Below are 20,961 nucleotides of genomic sequence, written 5' to 3'. Positions count from 1 at the left end.
CATAATTTATTCGTCAATTTAAAGGTATCGAATAATAAATAGCAGCTTCAAAAATGTTTTCTATACTTCTAACTTAAACGGATAATATACATTATATTATACAAGACGTCAATGAAATTAGTACAAACTGTTGCATTGGGGAAAAAAAAAAACCTTTGGTAATTAATTTCCTAATTGGTAAATAGTTACGGTCGGAAGATACGGATGGTTCTATTGACTTGAAGGCGACAAAAGGGACATCTAGAGACTGAAGATGAACAATCACGACACAAGACATGTCCGCATGGTACTATAGTAATCTCCACTTCCTTCATCTGGCATATCTGACACATCCATTGTGATTTCGCCGTCTCTGCTTCTTTCATGGAAGCCTCTGCTCTCTCCTGTAAGAACCACCAGAGACAAACCATATTTTAGCTAATCTATCATTATGATCTGATCATAATAAGTTGTGTGTTTTAAAATATGCAACGACTTTTACTGTAATCGAACCTGTTCAAGTAAGAATGCAACTTTAGAGTCATCCAGTTCTTCTTGAAGAGTTAAGGTTCTTAGTAGCAGAGATTGATTCTCTAGTTCCATGTTGATTCCAGCTGCAGAGAGCATCTCGTGTACTGCCTCAACCAATTCTTTTGCCGTGACTCGACCATACTGCATATCTTTCACAGGCTGCAGGTGACAAAGAACAAATCCAATCAATCTTCCCCAAGAGGGGGGGGGGGGAATAAACAGTCCGCATTTATCTCTTTCAATCACATAGATTACAGATAATACCAAAAATGGAGCATAAATGAATATATCCAACGTTTCACAGAAAAATGTAACAAACCTGGCTAGAACTTGTATTGTTAGTTCTGGAACTTTCTGAAATTTCTTGACGTTTGTTATCAGATATTGCAGGGAGCACCTCAGGCAAAACCAAGGGACCGTCATTTTCAATTGTCGTGCCTCGGAAGGAGAAAACTTGTGATGAAAGTAATAACCCAGTCTCTCCAGGTGTCATTTCAACCTTTAACCTGTAAAGGGCTTGGCCAGCAGAAGGCCTAACATCCTCTGGGACCCTTCCATATCTCAGCTTGTCTCCTTGTTGCATTTTCCAAGCAACGATCTCCCCTTTGTAGAATGGTCTAAGAGGGTGAAGTTGTACTTGTACAGCATCTTTTGGCATTATATCTTGGCCAATAGAACTATCAGCTATGCCGGTGTTCGTAAGACAATAAGAGCATAGTCTAAGGCAAGCGGCAATCCCAGTTTCTGATCCCTCAGGACATGAAAATAAAGATCCAATAGGCAGGGGAATTGGAAAGCCTAAAACCTCGCTCACCACTGTTGCCATGACATCCATGAGAGAAATGTATCCAGGCGGTTCCGAAACTAGGATAGACGTTCTGTGACGATTGATAAAATACATTGCTCGATGACGCGATTCATTCTCCCATTCGGGAATCATGGACTCCTTAGACACAAGGGTAACATCTACGGAATTTGGCAGGAGAAGAAATCGAGTATATATATTTCTGGCAAAGCCAAGTTTCTCTGCAGCAGATTGAAGAGAATGTTGGACAACCTCAAAAGATAAGTCATCCACGGTGGTGGTCTGATGACGGCTCACAGTCCATAAAGCAGCTTGAAACGACTTGCTCTGCAACTTCCTTCTGATAGCCTTGAGTGATATAGACCCTATGTTGTCTAAGGTTTGAATATGTTCAGCATTTTCAAGTTCCTAGGTAAAAGAAGTAATTATTTTAAGATTTTTTTCACACATAGTAAGTATAAGAAAAAGAAAGGACATGATGATAAAAAGACACAAATGTCATACATACCTCAATAACAACATCAGAAAGCTTTCTCACTCCCAAATCTAGACAGATCCTCTCCGAAAGCCCTGGATGAACAAGTCTTAATCTTGCAGTGTCTATATATTTCACATAGCGTGACCCAAAGGAATCAACATACACACAAGATCGTGCGTGAACAAGCCTGCAGCCATCATCTGGGACAATCACATCTGATTTGACAGTGGAAACATAGGGTGTGTTTGTCATATGTATGTCATCGCAGAGAAAATGAAGAATTTCCATCACAGCACGAAGCTCATTCGGGTTCAAACGCCGATAACCACATACTTTTTGTAATTTGGAGAGGATATCCTTTGCACCACTAACTGAAAGCACATCGTTAAGTCCTAAATCTTTAAGGATCTTCAGAAAAGGTAGATAAGGACTTGGAAGTTCAAATGCAAAAGGTGATAGATTGATTGGTAGGCGAACAAAAAGGGAGCTTGCTCCCACCAAACGTGTCCCATTTGCAGCTGGTAAAAAGGCCACCTTTTGCAACTCCAAAATATCTGGATGATATAAATTACNTCTGGGACAATCACATCTGATTTGGCAGTGGAAACATAGGGTGTGTTTGTCATATGTATGTCATCGCAGAGAAAATGAAGAATTTCCATCACAGCACGAAGCTCATTCGGGTTCAAACGCCGATAACCACATACTTTTTGTAATTTGGAGAGGATATCCTTTGCACCACTAACTGAAAGCACATCGTTAAGTCCTAAATCTTTAAGGATCTTCAGAAAAGGTAGATAAGGACTTGGAAGTTCAAATGCAAAAGGTGATAGATTGATTGGTAGGCGAACAAAAAGGGAGCTTGCTCCCACCAAACGTGTCCCATTTGCAGCTGGTAAAAAGGCCACCTTTTGCAACTCCAAAATATCTGGATGATATAAATTACAAAGCCGGGAAAAAAAAAAAGAGATTTCAGCACAATGATAAATAAAATAAAATAAACACCTACTGCAGTCCTATTATCATAAATATCCAAATATGCATCAGCAAACATAAATCCGTTTTTCCTGTTTTTGGTATTTCACTATGTTATACATTGTTGTTGTCTAGAGCAATCCACTGTTGCAGCTTGCAAAGGCTGGACATAAACAATGGAGAACTAGTTTTTACTGTTGCTACTGCATTTGTTCACACCACCTATCGGTTAAAAGGTTTTTTGTTCTTTCTAGATATTTTGTAATTAAACTGAGGTTCTTATGCCAGATTAGGAATTTACAGCTGCCAAACCGATTACACATTTCTTCTATTCAGTAATGTAAAATTGAGTGTTAAGTAATATACATACCTGAAGAAGTGAGGGAGCCCCATACCATTTCCAGGTACTTCAAAACTTCACAAGAAGCAACATCAATGGTCATCACATCTGGATCATTGGGCCAGTGAGCAAGAGTGTCTTCACCACCATTCCGTCCAATTACCTGGGAGTATTTATTTAATCAGGCCTCTTTCTTCACATGTCCGTGAAAAGTATACACAAATAATAAAAGAGAGAACACGAGTGATCTTACCCGTAAGTGTTTAAGAACAGTCGAGAAAATCGGAGGACTTCTTAGACGAAATGCTGTCCATGAAAATTCAGGTGGAATGAATCTCTGAATTGAAAGAATAGGAACAGAGCTCCAAGCAAGGGGCCAATCTCGTAAAAGAACGGCTTCGCTGTAACGTGTAAGGACTCTCTTGCCACCTTTTCTGCCACCAAGACTTGGGAACCCTGATTCAGCAGGTATGCAAGCAATCTGACCAAGAGTGTTGCAGAATGCGGTGCTGTAAAAACCAGCAAAGTTTGAAAATATAGCTTCAAGTACAGATCCTGCTAATGTCGATAGCTCAGCAGAAATATCCTTCTCAGAATGTGCAAGATCCGTTTCAAAATCATCTTCTTCAGAAGATCTATGGTGCTCGTTACCCAGGACTTCCACCCTTTTGGCACATTCAAGTATGACATCGGCTTCCGCTGCAGTTCGAAGGCCAGCTTTCCGTAGAATGCGAAGCCAGCCTTCTGATGAAAATCTTTCTCCAGGAAACCGTTTTCTTTCACCGAAAAATACCGACACTAGTAATGTATCAGAAGGATCAAACAAGTCTTTTGGTTTAGACAGCTCGGAGGAAAATTCATCAGAATTTCTAACAAATTTAGCCTCTCTAAGAGCTTCGATCACAGTAGAATCAGCCTCTAAATCTAGCCAATTTCCATATACATAATTTAATATGTCTTCTTGTTCAGATTGAGATCTACTTTCAAACCCAGCTAACCCAAACCTTACTAAAGTCTGATGATTATGCAACACAGTGACCCCAAGGGATTGGAGAAAGTGACATTCAACTGAATCTGGGAAATAGCAAAAGCAACATTCATCATATGGTTTAAGGAAGGAATCTCCAGAGATCATACACAAACCATGCCTTTGCAAATGCGTATAAGACCCAGTGACGGTCTTAAATATAGGAAGTGAACTTAGTACTTCACGTTCATGAGTTTGATATCCTGAACCACTAGAAGGGAAATCATTAGCCAAAAGGGTAAAAAGCTCATCACGACCACATGTTGGGAAGGAAGCGATATCAACAATGTAGCCAGCTCGTTTGCTTTCAGCAAGCTTGGAGGCAATAGCTTGGCCGAGTGACACGCTAGGTGAAGGCAGACACTTGCATCTCTCAGCACAATCAATATATGCAGTATCACAAACAGGTATATTGCACTGGTTTAGCAGTAACATCAGCCAAGGATGCTTGCTCTGTGTTAAGTCGAAGCCTGAAACATAGTGTTGTATCAACTCAGATAACGAACCATCACTTCCTGATGTTGTGGATATATCCCTGCCTCTCTGATCCATATCAGTACCACTTCTAGAAATTGGCTGCAAAGGCGGTGGTGGAAAAAATATTAAGTGTCTCTCCCTTACACGACATAAAATTGGTCTGCCAAGGAAGGCAGGAATCAGAGGCCAGTCCGAAAAGAGGGAGAGATCATCTGCTGATCCATTAAAATTCTTCCAAAAGAGCCGTATCCATTCAGGCGAGGGACCACTTTCATCATTAGAACTGGATGTACTTTCCCATGAAAACCATGGCACAGAATTTGATTCTGAGATATAACTAACCCAGTGGTCATGAAAAAGATATTTCATATTAGTGGCCAGTAAAGGAAGAGACCAGCTCCTCAACTTTAAAAATGCTTGAACAGAAGACTTCAAAAATATATCAGCCAAGCTCGATCTGTCAAACACTTTTGGATGGATAAATCGTGCAGAGACAGGCAACATCAGTGCCTGTTGCTCCTTGTTTCCCAACCATAGCTCCGAGGTACCCAAGCGTGCTAACTGATTTGTTGCAGTCGGGCATGGTAATCCTTTAAGTTCATTAACTGCATGTAGAAACCTCGGGTCAGCACTACTATATCTATTATTACTATTTCTTTGACCAATAGAATCTCCAGCACGACCAATATCTTCAACAACAACTCTACCAAAATCAAACAAAGCCTTCCCCAGGCTCGTCATCATTTCAAAAGCATCACTAGAGCCAGCCTGAGCTTGAGTAGCGGTCGAAACTGAAGCAGAAGTATTGTTTCCTTCATCCATGTTAACCACTTCGGGGTTAAGTGCTTCAACAAATTGAATATCTGATAGGCAATATTCAAGTACATCAATAAAAGTATCAACAGATCGAAGGTCGATAGATGCAGATGACTTCCTTAGAAGAACACGAACCATCTTTGGTTTGACTTCTCGAACTGGAATCCCTACTGCCTGAACTTCAGCCAACAATTCCCAGGGCACGGAAAACACAGGGTAATGCTCCTTCACAAAGCTGCAAACTGTAACAGGAAGCAAATTAACAGCAACCTCACTACCAGGTTGTGTAAGAAACATACCCTCTTCAGCCTTGACCAAATTTCCTGAGTAAAGTTGCCAAAGAGGAAGTTCAGCAACACGAACGTAAAACGGCCTTATAATTTGTTCAACCAAGCATTCCCACTCCGGTTTGAGCACTTCTGTTTCTATAGCACCGTCATGTAAGCTAAGGAAAGCATGTTGATTAGATCTTGGCCAGAAGGAATACAACTGGTTACCATAGGCTTTAAGAGAAAGGGCCAGCTGACGTGCTGCTGTACTTGACTCGCTTAAATGTTCTCGACTTAGCCTTTCCATCTCCACCACTATTTCTATGTAAGAATTGCGTACACATGACATTAACTCTTTGTTCCATGCATCAATCAATTTATCTCCAGCATCAAGCTGTGGCTCCGACATAGATCTCTCATTTTGATTTTTGAAAAGAAAACGACCACAATTATTCCGAATAAGGAAGCATCCAAGGATGGTGACAGGTAGATTCACACTACCAGACAAAGGTAAAGGAGACATTATGGGGCTGGCTGGATGAACATCAACCGGACGACCATTTCGAGACACAAGTGCAGCAACTCCAGCAACAGGTGTCAAATTGTACGCTAGATACTTCCTGCAAATATGTAATATTTCAGTAACAAATAAAGACATGATAACCTCTAAGACACTCATCACAGTAGATTTGGGTAAAAGGTTTTTTAATTTATTTTTTCATCAATAAAGCATTTAGTTTCTATTTACTCGTTTCAACAGTGACATGCCAATTCTTTGCACAATGAACAATGAACTAAATCTATTTGCTGCCAACGGTTTTGATCAGAATTGGTAACATCTTAAATTTTAAAAAATAGAATAAACATCTCAAAGCAATTATTGGTATTGCTTTATTCTCTGACATGGCTTTCAAGGTGATATGAACATCAAAGCATATAGGTTACTGCCAGAATCTTTTTTGTTGAGTAATAGTAAGCGACATGGTACCTGTCACGAGCCATGTTTTGTGATTGTCCAGAACCCCTGCTGAGAACCACAAGCCATCGATCCAGAAGTTTGTTTTCCCCTATATGTAGGTTTACCTCAATTATTTGCGATTTAACAGAGTTTGAGCTACTAAAAAATCTTGAAAGTTGAAACGTTTTCAGTTTTTTCTCCGCAAAGGGATTCCTCATGATAGCTGATGCGGAATCAATATGCAGCGTGTAATCTTGATGTGGTTGTGCATTCCCTTGCTCCCATGTGGAAAATGAAACCTGAAATTGACAACAACAAAAGAATTCTTTACTTAACAGTTCGTAACAACACCATGGTAGAATGTGGTTAAGTCCATACTTTTTCAGTCTATATATTTTTAATTTTAATAGCATTTGACTGCAATTTTTTTTAAAAAAGAATTCAATGATGATGTCTAGGGTGGTCTTGATATAATTTATAATACCTGTAAAACTGACTTCAAGAAAATGAGGATTCTGGAGGCATTTTCCAGAAATCGGTCAGATATTTGATTCACTCTATCTAAGCCCGTCTCAAGACCTTCTTCAGTTGATAAAGGCATCCGAATAATGGTGGAATCTGTCAATGACCATGCCTTATCTTGACCAATTAGCATAGGACTGAATTGATCACTGAACCGCTCAACCAAATTTGTACCTAAAGGAACATAAGGAATTATTAAAGAAGTAACAAGCCAACTGAATAAACTGCTTTACCAAATTAAGAAATGCTAAAACATACAACATGGGTGAACGGATGCATAAACAGGACGGGTGGACAGGAAGAAAAATGTAATAAAGCTAAAGTAAGATCACTCCCTGATACGACAAATGAACCCAAAAAAAAAAAAAATCAGGATGAGGGGGTTTACCCCCATCGAGACCCTTTACTGAATAAATCTGACTCATTTAAGATATAGGCTACCATGGGGTATTTTCATGTGGCTTTAGCATTGGGAAAACAGGTAGGAAAGAAACACCAGAAGTTCTTACCTATTAAAGAGAACATTTTTGCAGCAGGAGCCTGAGTCGTGGATGCAGAAAGGGTCGCTCCTTTGGGATCAAACATGTAAAAGTAGCCACCAGAAACAATAGACAGCAGATCGCACATGAAGTAACAGCTAAGAAGGCCCAACCCATAGTTGAGAGTTTCACCCTTAACTCTCCACTGTGAAAGAAGTTGAAGATTACAAACCTCCTCTCTGGTCAATGTAGCCCCTTCAAAAATGGCTACTAGAGCTGGTCCTTGAAATTCACCTGAAAATAAGAGCATTTTCATAAGAGGATCAAGGTAATATCCCTACAAATCCACCGTATCTAGTAGAAGTTCAAACGATCTTTTCTGATAGTGAAAAATTTTATCCACCTTAGATACATTATACATAAACGCCATTCTCCAAAATTTGAAAAAGCAAGCTTAGATAAACACCAAAAATAATTCAAAAATTAAAGGAGATAATAGTTGCGATCGAAAAGCTAGTAATAAGCTCAAAACATTGACTACGTACCTAAATTATGCTGCAGCAAGGTCTTGCGAGAGTGCTCTCTCTTGTCAAAGATGAAGTGCAGCTTTTTAACCCTGCAGCAATCAGCCAACTCAAGAAGATCGAACAACAAGAAATCTTTGCTGCCATATAGTGATAGAAGCTCCTTCAACTTTTTGAACTCCATACAAGGAAGATCTTGGGTTATATCATTATCCACTAAGGAGATACAACGAAGAGATTGTATACCCAATCTATTAGCCATGTCGTTGTTGATGCTACGATGTACAAACCTTTTCCCAGAGAGAGAACTGCTGTCTACCCATGGTGCATCATTATAAACAAGGTCCTCTAACGGGACCAAAAATCCTGCGGAATCGGGAACTAGCACTGAATATTTATCACAATCTGATGACGCCTCGGAGAAACAGTCTGCAATGGCTTCAAGAACACACAGGACAAAATTTATCTGCTCATCTGTTAACTGTGATCCTTTTATATCATTCTGCAAGTGCTGCAGAGTGTTCATATAATCTTGTGCACCAAAACTAAGTCTGACACCCAATTCTAGAAGCAATTCTTTAAATTCAGACAATTCTGAAGGGACAACATATAGATAAGGGGTAAATTTCACCGGAGAATCAAAAGAAAGAACATCTGCAGAGACGAAATCATCCCCAAGCCACACCCATGGAACACCACTTAGTGCTGATTTAAGGGCAAGAAACTCATTTTCCCTAGCAAGTTCTTGCAGTCTGGTATAAAGTAGAGGAATTCGGCTTTGTATCATGCCCTCAAAGTCAGGATTTACTGAGGAATGAGACTTTTGTTCTTTATAAGACTTTGATATCTCAGTTAGTTGTCTCCACAGGATATCAATAGTTAAACAGTCCATCCACCCAAGTTTCTGATGCAGATACGATGACTGGCACTCACCATCCAGTACGTGCATTGAGGCAGACACCAAAAACATCTGAGATTTGGGCCTTACTCTATCTGGAGATGCCACCAAGCAACTAGATTCAAGCCATGGAATTCCTTCTACTGGTGGATCAAGACAAATAGGACACCACGGGATAGACCTCAGTTGACACCAAAACTCATCCTCCGATTGTTCAGTGAGCAAGCTCCCAAGATAGCTAGTCTCCGTGTCATATTCAGGATAGGTGTCTCCATCAGGTGAGTCTTCGCTTGTAATGGACATTAGATTTTGTGATTCATCATAGTTCGCTTCGCCAGTCTTGGATGATAGTTTGACAGAGAGATTTTTGATATAGAATAATAGTCTTCTACCATATCTCGATGCTTCTAGATCTCCCGAGTCATGTAAAATTGACACACTTCTAGCAGCATCCAGATAGGTAGAACAATCCAGAGTTGTTTTAAGTCCAAGACCAACCAAAGCATCAAGGGTCTTAGAATCTGAGAATTCCTCAGAAGGAAAATAGACTTCTTTGTGTAGAAGCTCCTGTAGCCCACGAACACGAGGATCATAAAGCCTGAAAAGAGAAAATATATATGAAGGCAACTATAGAGATACTCAGTCGCTTGATAAAGTGTGTAAATGCCAACAAAAATATAGCTAATATCAGATTGCTTTATAAAGCGTGTACATGCAAACAAAGATAGCTAATAAGAAGTAGTAGCTGAAGTCTGTAATTTAACATATTTAATGTATTAGAATAGGTAAAAGGTAAAAGATAGATAAACCTGGAAGGTTGTTGCCATAATCCATTCGCTGCAAGAACAAAAGGGGTTGTAGATAGTGCAGACTGAAGCGAAACATCATCGACGACCAGATTATTTAGATCATGCAAAATGGCCAACAGAACTTCTTGCTGAGAAAGGAACTCAGACATACGATTAAGTACACAAGTTTTGTAGAATTCCATTCTTGAGGGCTCTTTTATTTTCAAGTATCTGTTGAAGATAGTTATCTCCCTCTCTGAGTCCAAGCGTACAAAATTATCATCCAACAGATCCTCCCTGATGCCATCAGGTCTGAGCCACTTAACTGGACAGTTCAAACTTACAAGTTTCCGGTTTCTGTATGACTCAAATATGGGGAGGTGTTTGATGGTCTCAAAGTGGACCTCATTCATATGTCCACCAGAGAACCACTTTGACTGAAGAATAAAATTCCGAAGCTCATGTAATTCACCTTCTGAAACATTAATGAAAATCTCCTTGATGTTTTCTTGCCCACCAGAAACTGCAAGAAGTGCATTCAATATTCCTGTTGCTGTTGGTGGCTGAACATATGTTTCCAACTGTGGGTGCTCCACTGGAAGCTCACGATTTAAGAACCGGCATCCACATTTCAGTAATAATGACGACATGTTCTCGCTCCAGCCATCATCTCGAATAACATTTGAATTTACAATAAGTTGCATGAGACAGCGATCTTCAACTGGCAATATGGGCCACTTAAAAAATATTGAGAGGTCATCACAAGATAATTTAAGATAGCTCCACAGTACCCTTATCCATTCTACTGTCGGATGTCCTTGTTGGCCAGGTGTCCAAAGTATCTTTTCTGAGAGATGCCAATCTGTTGGCAGTAGCTTAAAAAAGAGCTTCTCAAGCAAACTGCAAGAGAGAAGACATATGCATGATTCTTCGCTTTGAGCTACAGCTAATAACTTACTATATACTTTTTCCGGCACTTCACGGTCCACGAGTTGGTGAGGAAGTGAATCCTTCAAAAGTTCATACCCAATCTCTTCTGTGAAAAAGATTCTTTCAGCAGTCCCATTCTTTTTAAAGGTTGTAAATGAACCATCAGCAAGAGGTAGCAGGGGTAGATCGTAAAGAAGATCCGCCTGAAAAGGAACTTTCAAATCAAGAAGACAGTATTCTAGTGCTAAGACCAAGCCATGCCTATCCCTAAACTCACGTTTCCGCCGAGTCAATAAAGTTCTTAACAGTTGAGGTGTCATAAAATGCAAGGATGAACAGGCCTCTNGCCTCACCAAATCTTTCCGCAACTGACTTTGAGATATTAATGACAGGGAGACCAGCGTCTGCAAGGACATCAACTAGCTCATCTGCCCTAGGAAAGTTGAAATCAGGGTAAATTGCTTGCTTAGTTGAAATCCATTGTCCTCCTCTTGCTTTTGTATATAAGACACGAAGACCATTATTCGCAATAAAACTGTAGAGCTTCCGAATCAAGGATGCCCAAGGTTCTGCTCCTAGAGTTACTGGCCAGACAGAGAAGAACAAATCACATGGACCAAGTTCAGATGCAATTTTCTCGAGCAAATGACCATAGGCTGGTACAACAACTTCCTCGATCAAGTAAAGATTCCAATCGGAGCGTACTTTTCCATCCCCTGCCATGTCGTTACCAAACCAAAGATCCCTCCTGTTGGAAGACAACTCAAAATATGCATTAATATGTGCAGGGAGACCAGTAGTTATAGGTAGAGGCAGAAAGCAAAATGCACGACCCCCAAAATTTCTTCTATTCTGAATTGAAATAGCAGATGGCCCAAATATATCTGAATTGCTAGCAGCCAGGTCCTCTACATTATCACTCTTGACAGAATTTATAAGCACGGCAACACTAGCCCATGGTATTAACTTATGGGACATTTCTGGAAGGTTCGAGTGCTTTGTACTTACCCCGGCATTCAGACATTCACCTGTTATCCATCCATGTGAAATACAGCCAGATGAATCTTGCTCGGTTACCACAATCTTCTGGCATTTATACGGGAGATCGTTAACTACAGTGTTGCTAAGTTTTTTTAACAACTGATCTTTATTCATTCCAGCAGAAATATTTTCGTCAAGAAGACTAAACACTTGACTAGATGGCTTTGTTTCAGTATCTTGCCCGACATTGCAATCTTTGCAAACACGATGCAGTAACTGCATTTCATGACCAGCTCCTTCCTTAGTAAAAATCGATATTGTTTTCACATTCCGCAGGAAAATTAAAGCTTCTGAAACTACACCAGAAAAGGAAGTGAAGAGGGATAACACATCTTCAGGAGCATATGTTTCTTTCTTTATGTGACTTCTGGGGGCAACATTGGCATTTCTAAGAGGAAATCGGAAAAGTGTACCTGGAAATGTATGCTCTAAGTCACAACCAAAATGTAAGAATGGTGCGAACTGATCAGGAAACTGGTCCAGCAAATTTCTTCCAGCAAATTTAATCCGCAACCCTGGGTGAGTTGGAGAAATACCAGGCAAATGATTGGCATGAGGATCAAACATAACAATGTTTTCTCCAGAAACAAACCCCGGGATATCTGTGAAATGATAAACACAGTTAAATCCCAGCCCAAATCTTCCTATCGCAAAAGGTTTTTCAAGTTTGCTTGCTTGACCAATTCGTGAAATTGCATACATATCTTGTTGAGTAAAAACCGAGTTGTTGAAACAATACAGAGCAGGGCCTTGCCAATCTGCCATTTCAGGAGAGAGGAGTGAAGAAGTCCCATAATGAGTCTTGTCCAAAAGGAATGTCACCTCAGAAGCTCCTGCATCTTCCGCGTTTTGGACCAGCTCAAAAAGAATCCCAGGCCCATCAGCATACATTTCTAGTATGTGCTTAAGTCTAGTGGTCAACGCCTCATGCTGTCCAAAGGCCTCAGCTGCCCCAGATAAACTAAAACTCATTGAATCAGCACTTTCCGCCAGCAAGACTCTACGAAGTGAGCGAACACCAAGCTTCTCCGCTACCTCATTAGATATGTTACCGTGGACAAATTTTTGCATTGTTCTTTTCGCATTCAATAGCATTGTAGACTCGGCACTAAACGAGCTGTTACAATTGTCTGATGCAGTCAACCATGGCGCATCATTATAAACCAAATCACTTGAAGGGAAGAGTCGACCAGAAACATCAGGTAAATAGAGTGTGACTTTGTCAAGAAATTGCGCTTCAGCCAACTGCTGCGCAATCAACACAGCTGCCCTGATTTCTTGGGGATCAAGGGATGAAGAACCTTTCCTTACAGCTATTCTACATAAAACATCAGCATAATCAGATGGAGTTAAAAATTCTCGGACACCAAGCTCCACGAATAGTCTCCTAAAAACAGCTAAGTCGGTAGGTATGACACGAACATAGGGAACAAGATGAAGAGGGCCATCAAGAACAACCTCACTCAAAGTTGCAAATCCATCACCTACCCAGATCCAGCGACTACCTTCAAGTACAGCCTTAACAATATCCATCTCATCTGAACCTAGTAAGCTTGCAAGAATCGAGTATATCTTTGGCATTGCCAAAGCTAGTTCCTGCCGAAGAACCTGATCCATCAGAATTTCATTGTTCTTACCAAGTTCAAGTAACTGAGCCGCAATTGCACTTCCTCCTGGATGTGATAACCACCCCAAGTTATATGCAAGAGCTGTAGAAGAACATTCACCATCCAGTATCCTCATGGATGCAGATACAAGCCACATATCTGTTTTTGGACGTACAAGCTTTGGAGGAGCAACAGTAGATGTCACAACTGGCCATGGTAAAGTTTGAAATGGAGCAGACACTAAAACGGGGCACCAGCAAATCATTTTAAGTTCAGTCCAGAACTTAACAAGGTTACATGTCAGATATCGTGGTCTGAAAGCCGTTGCAGCTCTTGAAAATATCCTGTTTATAGCTCCATCCTCCTCACTCGACTGATCAGGCAGCCACTTCACAGCATTGACTTCTAAAAAAGAAAAAAGCACTTTACCCCTTGAAAATGCCTTTTCCAGATCCTTATGCATCAACCGCTCCACCAATCGTGCACTCTCTAATATTGTCTCAGGAGAAACAGTTGTTTTAAGGCCCAAACCTTGAAGCATGTCCAAGATAGCAGATCCCTGAAATCCGCTACCAGGGAAACAATCTGAATCTTCCAACAAAGCATATAACTCTTCATTACGAGGATCGTGTAAAACAGATGGGCGTTTAAGAGGACCATTTACAGTTGGTACAAACTCTAGGTTCTGCAATTCTTCCCTCAAAGATCTATCTTCCAGACACAGTTGTGGAAGATTCTGCAGAATAGAAATCATCACTTGATCACGAATCTCAGGTTGCAAAACGTCAATTCTGTTGAAAACATTATGTCTGTAGAAATTACTTTTCCTCATTCTCCCAATGCCATAGTATCTTGACAAAACATCTTCTTCGCTTCCTTGGCAACAAAGAATAAACTCACATCCTAGAAGACAGGCAGGCACATCTAATGGAGGTAGGTACTTAGGAGGATTAACAAGATCAGAATAATTGGATTCTTGAGCACTAGTTTCTCCATGCATACGATAAATGGGTAAAATCTTGCAGATACTGAGGTATAGGTCTCCAATCTGATGTCCTATGTGCCATTTTGGATCCAAAAGAAAACTCCGAAGTTCATCCTTCTCTTGAGCATTCAAATCATAAATTAAATTTTGTATACCATCCATATCAGATGAAGCAGTATCGAAAACGGATTCTAAGACACCTGTGTAACTTGCATCTGATACAAAGGAGGACAAGTCTGAATGTGCAACTTTATAATTGTTGTTTAATATCTTGCTACCAATCTTCTCTAAAACATTTTTGACTGCATTAGGAAGCTTCTCCGCGTTGATCAATTTTGATTGCTGAGATGCTATATACAAATAGCCAGACGTGGATGGCAAGATTGGCCAGTCACAGAATAACGATAGGCTCTGACACTGTTTGTCAAGATACTGCCAGAAGAGAACAAACCATGATGATGATGGATGATCTCGGTTGGATTCTGGATGCCAGGAAATCTTGCTTCTGTGTTTCCATTCAGCAGGTACAAGCCTAGGAAATAACTGAAGCAAGTCATGGATACTAAAAATAGCAAGATTTGCTGTTCGTGACTCTGCAATGGCAAAAAGTCTGCTATATAATGGTGGAGGAATATTCCTATCAATGACTCTGTCATAAACTTTCTGTAAAAGCAAATGCTCCAATTCGTCACAAATAAAATAGGAGACACCTTCTGTACTTTTAGAAAAGAAGCCAAAGTCACCATTTGCTAATGGTAGCAGTTTCAGGTTCCTGGCTTGTATGCAAACACTATCATCAGTCAGATCATCCAAGCAATATTCCAATAATACTAGCTTCAAAGATTTCTTCAAAGCTGAAAGCGTTTTGCATTCTTTGAGAAAGTTGCGCACTCTATCTGGAGTAACCACTTTTGGAAGTAAAAAGGAAGGGTGTTTCAAAAGCATATCAAAAACTGATTTTGGAAGGCACACTATAGGCATTTCAAGCTGCAATAAGGCATCACCAAGTTCTTTGCTCCCTGAGTATTCCTCATCATGAAGATATGCATCAGCAGGGGACACCCATTTCCCCCCGTCAAGTTCCGAAAACAGCACAGGAGCATTGCAGATATTTTTGTAGATGTGTTCGACTAATATGCTCCATGGTGCTTCAAAGGATCCACTTGGCCATAAGGAGAAGTAAGAACCCCTGGAATCAAGCACTTCTCTCAAACAAAGTAGCAATCTTGCAAAACTGGGAGCTACAACATCTTCCAGGAGAAGCATGTTCCAGGCTGAACGAACTTTCCCACTCCTGTCCATGTCTTCTCCATACCAAATTCCACGACGATTTGATGACACCTCAAAGTATCCGTTGACTTGTACTGTTAGTCCAGTTCGTACAGGCAAGGGAAGAAAGCAGAAAGCATGCCCAAGCTTTAGGATATTATCCTGTCAAAATCATATGAAGACATAGTGAATGCAAGATCCAATTTAAAAGCAGTGACATATAAATTCCTTGGCAATATAGAGTATTAACACGATAAGTAATATATGAAATACCCAAGTATGAAGGTATATTACGATAAAACAAATAAAGAAACGAAATTGTATGTCCAATACTGCCAGAATGTACACAAAGTTGCAACATGGGCAAGATAGCAAAAAGGCACAATTAAAATTGCACAGTACCTCTAATAAATCATCTGATATGCATGCTGCAACTGAGGCCCATGGTAGCAAGTGAATATCATATTCTTTGGATGCAGTGGCAGCAAAGGAACCAATTTTGCTGGACGCTGATGCCATTGTCTGAACTATGTAAAACCTGTCTGTTCTCCGTTTACTTTGGCTTCCCTTTTCAGACTCACTCAAGAACTCGAGAGTAAATGCATCCATCTCCCTGTCTCCAGAAATAGATGTCTTCGAGAGTCTAAGAACAGCCTGACGATGCCACACAGTATCATCATCTGGTGAGCTGACTGAACATGAAAAAAGCTTTTTGGGCTCTGAATCTCCATCATCCCACGTGTACATCTCAATAGATAAAACACATTTAAGAAAGAGCAACGAGAAAACGCCTTCCTCGAAAAGTTGATCAAACATCAAAGAAATGTCATCTTCAAAATAAGCTTGCCTTGAAAGCCTACTAGAAGCTGCTTGCTCTGGGTTCCTCAACGGGAAACGAAACAAAGTACCATGAAAGGGAGTTTTCATGTCACACCCAAAAGCACAATAAGGAAGAAACTGATCCTCATACTGAGATAGAGCTGAAGAACCAACATAATCAATTCTCTTTCCTGGGTTTGCTGTAGAAATATTTGGAAGATAAGCACCCTGAGGATCAAACAATACCACATATTTTCCACTCACAAATGAAGGTATATCAGTCAAATGGTAAACCGAATTGAAGCCAACCCTGTAATATCAAATTCACAACATTTATCAGAAAAGAAAAGAAAAAATTGAGACAAATAAAACATCAAATAAGAGACTAAAGCTCAAACTTAAGAACTCAATTGCTATCTTAATAAGCCAGANAAAAAAAAAAAAAAAAAAAAAAAAAAAAAAAAAAAAAAAAAAAAAGTAATTGAAAGAAGAGAAAGGAATAAAAAAAAATATACCCAAATCGACCAGTCTTCCAAGCCTGACCATGTTTGCCACTTCCACCAATTCTGGAGATACTAACAAAATCCTCCTCAGTGAAAACAGCATCATTGTAAGCCAACAAAGAAGGACCTTGCCACTGAGCCAAAGAGTCCGATAACAAAGAACCCAAACCGTGAACCCGACGGTCAAGACAAAGACGGACTTTAGTAGCTCCGGCGTCATCAGCGTTCTGTATAAGCTCCTTAAGAACGGTGGTTCCTTCCGGATAGTTCAACAAAACCTCCCGAATCCGACGGGTCAAATCAACCTTCTGCCCAAAATCTTCGAGAAGAAGTGAATCCATCTCTCAAGTCAATAATGTTTCTCTCTATTGCTGCGGAAAGATGATTATAATAGCCCCATGGATGGACCGACTCAGGAGGATTCAAAGTTGAAGAAGATCGATCGATCTCTAGAGTCTAGAGAGAACCGAACAAACAAAGCGCTTCTTCAATGAATTGCAGAATTAAGAAGACTTTAATGCGGTGAACAAACAAAAATTGACAATTTACTTGGGCCTTTGACACGTATATCCAACGGCCTGTCAAGAATATTGAAAATATATAGAGATGAGTTTATCACTTTCTTGAATTAAATTTTCATAGAGATTAGAACATTTGTGATTATCTAATCGCTAACCCCATATTGTAATCCTAAAATTATTATTTCTTGAAATTTATGAATCAATTAAATTGAATTGAAATCACATATCCTATGAAATTGATAATTTATAGATATACATATATTTAGAATTACAAGTATCTTATCAATCATGTAATTTAGAGAAATATTTAGAATTGCAATAAATTTACAGAAATACATTTCTATTGTAAATCAAAATTACTAAAATTAAATTACATATATATATATACTAGTATTTTTAAGTACATTTTTGGAAATAAATCTTCATTTTCAAAAGAATTACAATCTATGTCATTACTTATATCTATATTTGAAGAAATTTACAATTAATTCTGTCTAATATCCATATAACCAAAACAATTAAAAGATTTTAACATTAATTATCAAATTAAAAATATTCATATAATGTCTCATAATTAATAATTTAGATTTTTTTTACTCAATTAATTAGTAATTTAGATACTTAGAAGATTTTGTCAAGATTTAAAATTATTATTCTCCTATCATTTTTGTTTTATTTTACCTTTTTAATTAAAAACTAAATTTTTGTCTCCACATACTATAATATGAATTTTTAAAAACAAACATATATTACTCAATTAATATATAAAAAGTGTGTGTTCAACTTCCCACATCGCCTAAAATAGTTAGAGCATAATTCCGAGTCAAATTATAAATAAGATCAAAATAAATCCAAATCCGACCGAGCAGGAAGCTTCACTTAATAAGCATCCAAATTTAAAAAATTTCTATGGTTTAATTCGTTTTTTAATCAAGACTGTGTAAAATAACACCAATATAAGACATATCGATTGTGTTAAACAAAAATGGTTCCACGATATAATACGGATTAAATCATAGTATGTATATATTTACTGATAATATTCTAAATAAATAAATATTTTATCATTTTAGGTTTACAAAAACTATGGATTACAAATAAGTCCATTAAAACATGCAGGAAAAAAAAATCTTTCAACAGATTCTAAATCCATGGATTTATATTTTGATCAACTTTTAACTGTTGAGTTACATTATTTGGTATTTTCTACTTTACAATGGTTTATTATTATGTTTATTAGTCTAATTTTTAAACCAATAAACTTATTTGAATGGGTCGACTATATTTATCTATTTTTTATGTCAAGAAATGTATTTGAATTGTCAATTTATTTTTATGTATGTTAATATAAATTTCAAAAATTTTAAATTGATAGCATGGCAAAGCAAACTCGTGGTATAATGAACTATTTCATTGAAAAACACAATGAAAATTGAAATGGGCAAAGAAGAAAAGCTGAAAAAAAATCAGCCAAAAACACTAAATTAGCAACTGAATTTTTTGTTGGATGAATGAAAAAAAAGTAAAAAACTGTTGAAAAAGTAGAGAGTGGCTGAGAAGTAGGCTGAGAAGACAGCCGAGAAGACATCGGAAAAAAAGATGTTAGCCACATCTGAATATGGAGTAGGATTTAACTCGAGGTGTAATCAATGGCATTGGTTGTAGTATTGTGTTGTTGTTGACTTCGAAAATTTTCTTAAATCGTTTTTCAGTCTTATTTCTTAGGTTTACTTTTAAAAACAGTAGAGACAAGGTGTTAAGAAAGTTTGATTAAGTGGACATAATACAATATCGTTTGAAAAACAAATCTAAGATCTAAAGTATTTACTGGCACTTTCGACTAACATAATATTATAAATAACTCCTTGCTAGAGCACGAGTTGAAATTCCTTTGATCTATATTATAATTTTAAAATAAAATATAATTTATAAGACGGTTTAGCATTGTAACCAGGACAGGACTGGCCGGTCGGTTCGATCCAACCACAACCCGATAGGTATTTTAGTCCAGGTAACCTCTAAAAACCTAAAAAGTAAAACCCGCAAAAAACCTGTGAACCGGTGGTTGAACCGGCGGGTCGGATCGGGTTGTCGGTCTCAAATTAAAATATTTTATTTTGGTCACACTTTAAACTCAAAATAAATGTTCTTATTTATAAAAGAATCAGTTAGTTATTTTATCTAATCATTTAAAAGTTTAATTTTAGTTGTTTAGTACTTAAATATGTATGTTTTGTTCATATATTTATAGAAAATAGATGTTATATTCATAAAATGTAATCAAACTAATAAACTAATTGACATGTAATTCAGTCGGTCTGACTTGTCGACTCAATGACCCGAAAGACTTCCGGTTTACTTTCCGGTCCGGTTTTAAAGATATTGATTTATATTAAAAGCTTGGAAGAGTGTTAGGTCATATTTTATTTTGAAATCCACAATAAAATCTCAGAAATCATGATTAAGTGTGATCAATTGTCAAGGTTTTATTTGTTACCATTAATATATGAACTATCAACTTGTACCAATTAATATGTATAGATTAATTTATAACCTATGTATAACCTATTTGTAACCATTTATAACCATTTATTAAAATTATAAAGTCTATCAAAACAATGTTGTGTACTTTTCTTTTGATAAGAAGGGGATTGAAAGTCTATTAATAATAGTTATTAATTGTACATTATGACAAATAACAAAACGAAAATGTGGTTTATGACCAATTTGTATTGTAAAGGCTTAAAAAGAGATTTTTTAAAAAAATTGGAAAATCTATGGATTGAAATGTAGAGATCTAGAAACTAATTAAACACTATAAAATTTTCTAAATAAAACCTAAAGTGTAAACGTAGAACGAAATTAGGTAAAATCAATTTAAGCTTGTGTTGCAAACATAAACATCGCTCCATTACTTGCACTACATAGGCGATGTAATGCATGAGGGAGACATTTGACGCGTCAGCATGCCAATAATTGATGATCGAGGTTTTTTCATATTGATCATTGATGGTAAATTTCATGATTTACTGAAATAAGTATATTACCTCATTAGTCATTACCATGTATTTTCATCCTTGATGACAAATTGCGATTTTCGGTGGAGATAACAAAAAAAAAAAATCCATTTGGTCAAGACCACATACGCTATGGAAAATGAACAACACCATAAGCAAAATTATAATTCAATCCATTCCACTTTAGTATTTTAACTCCTGAATTTGAAAGATATCATGAGTCATGATCTACGACGATGAAATTAAAATAAGTATAATTTAAGAATATGGTGTTGTTCTTTTTCAAAAAAAAAAAAAGAATATGATGTTGTTGACGTTTATAATGCAAAAATGTATTTATTTTGGGGGCGGAACAGTTAGTCTCGATCATACCTTTTGTCAACGATGATTGCATCGCCAAATT

General features: G+C 37.9%; 1 pseudogene; it reads right to left on the bottom strand.

The window, feature by feature from the left end:
- Positions 40-17,580, bottom strand: LOC104770662 (annotated as a pseudogene).

This window comes from Camelina sativa, chromosome 20 (assembly GCF_000633955.1).
Source record: "Camelina sativa cultivar DH55 chromosome 20, Cs, whole genome shotgun sequence".
Taxonomy (NCBI): Eukaryota; Viridiplantae; Streptophyta; class Magnoliopsida; order Brassicales; family Brassicaceae; genus Camelina; species Camelina sativa.
The sequence above is the reverse complement of the archived record's forward strand: the minus strand, read 5'-3'. Positions and strand labels throughout refer to the sequence as shown.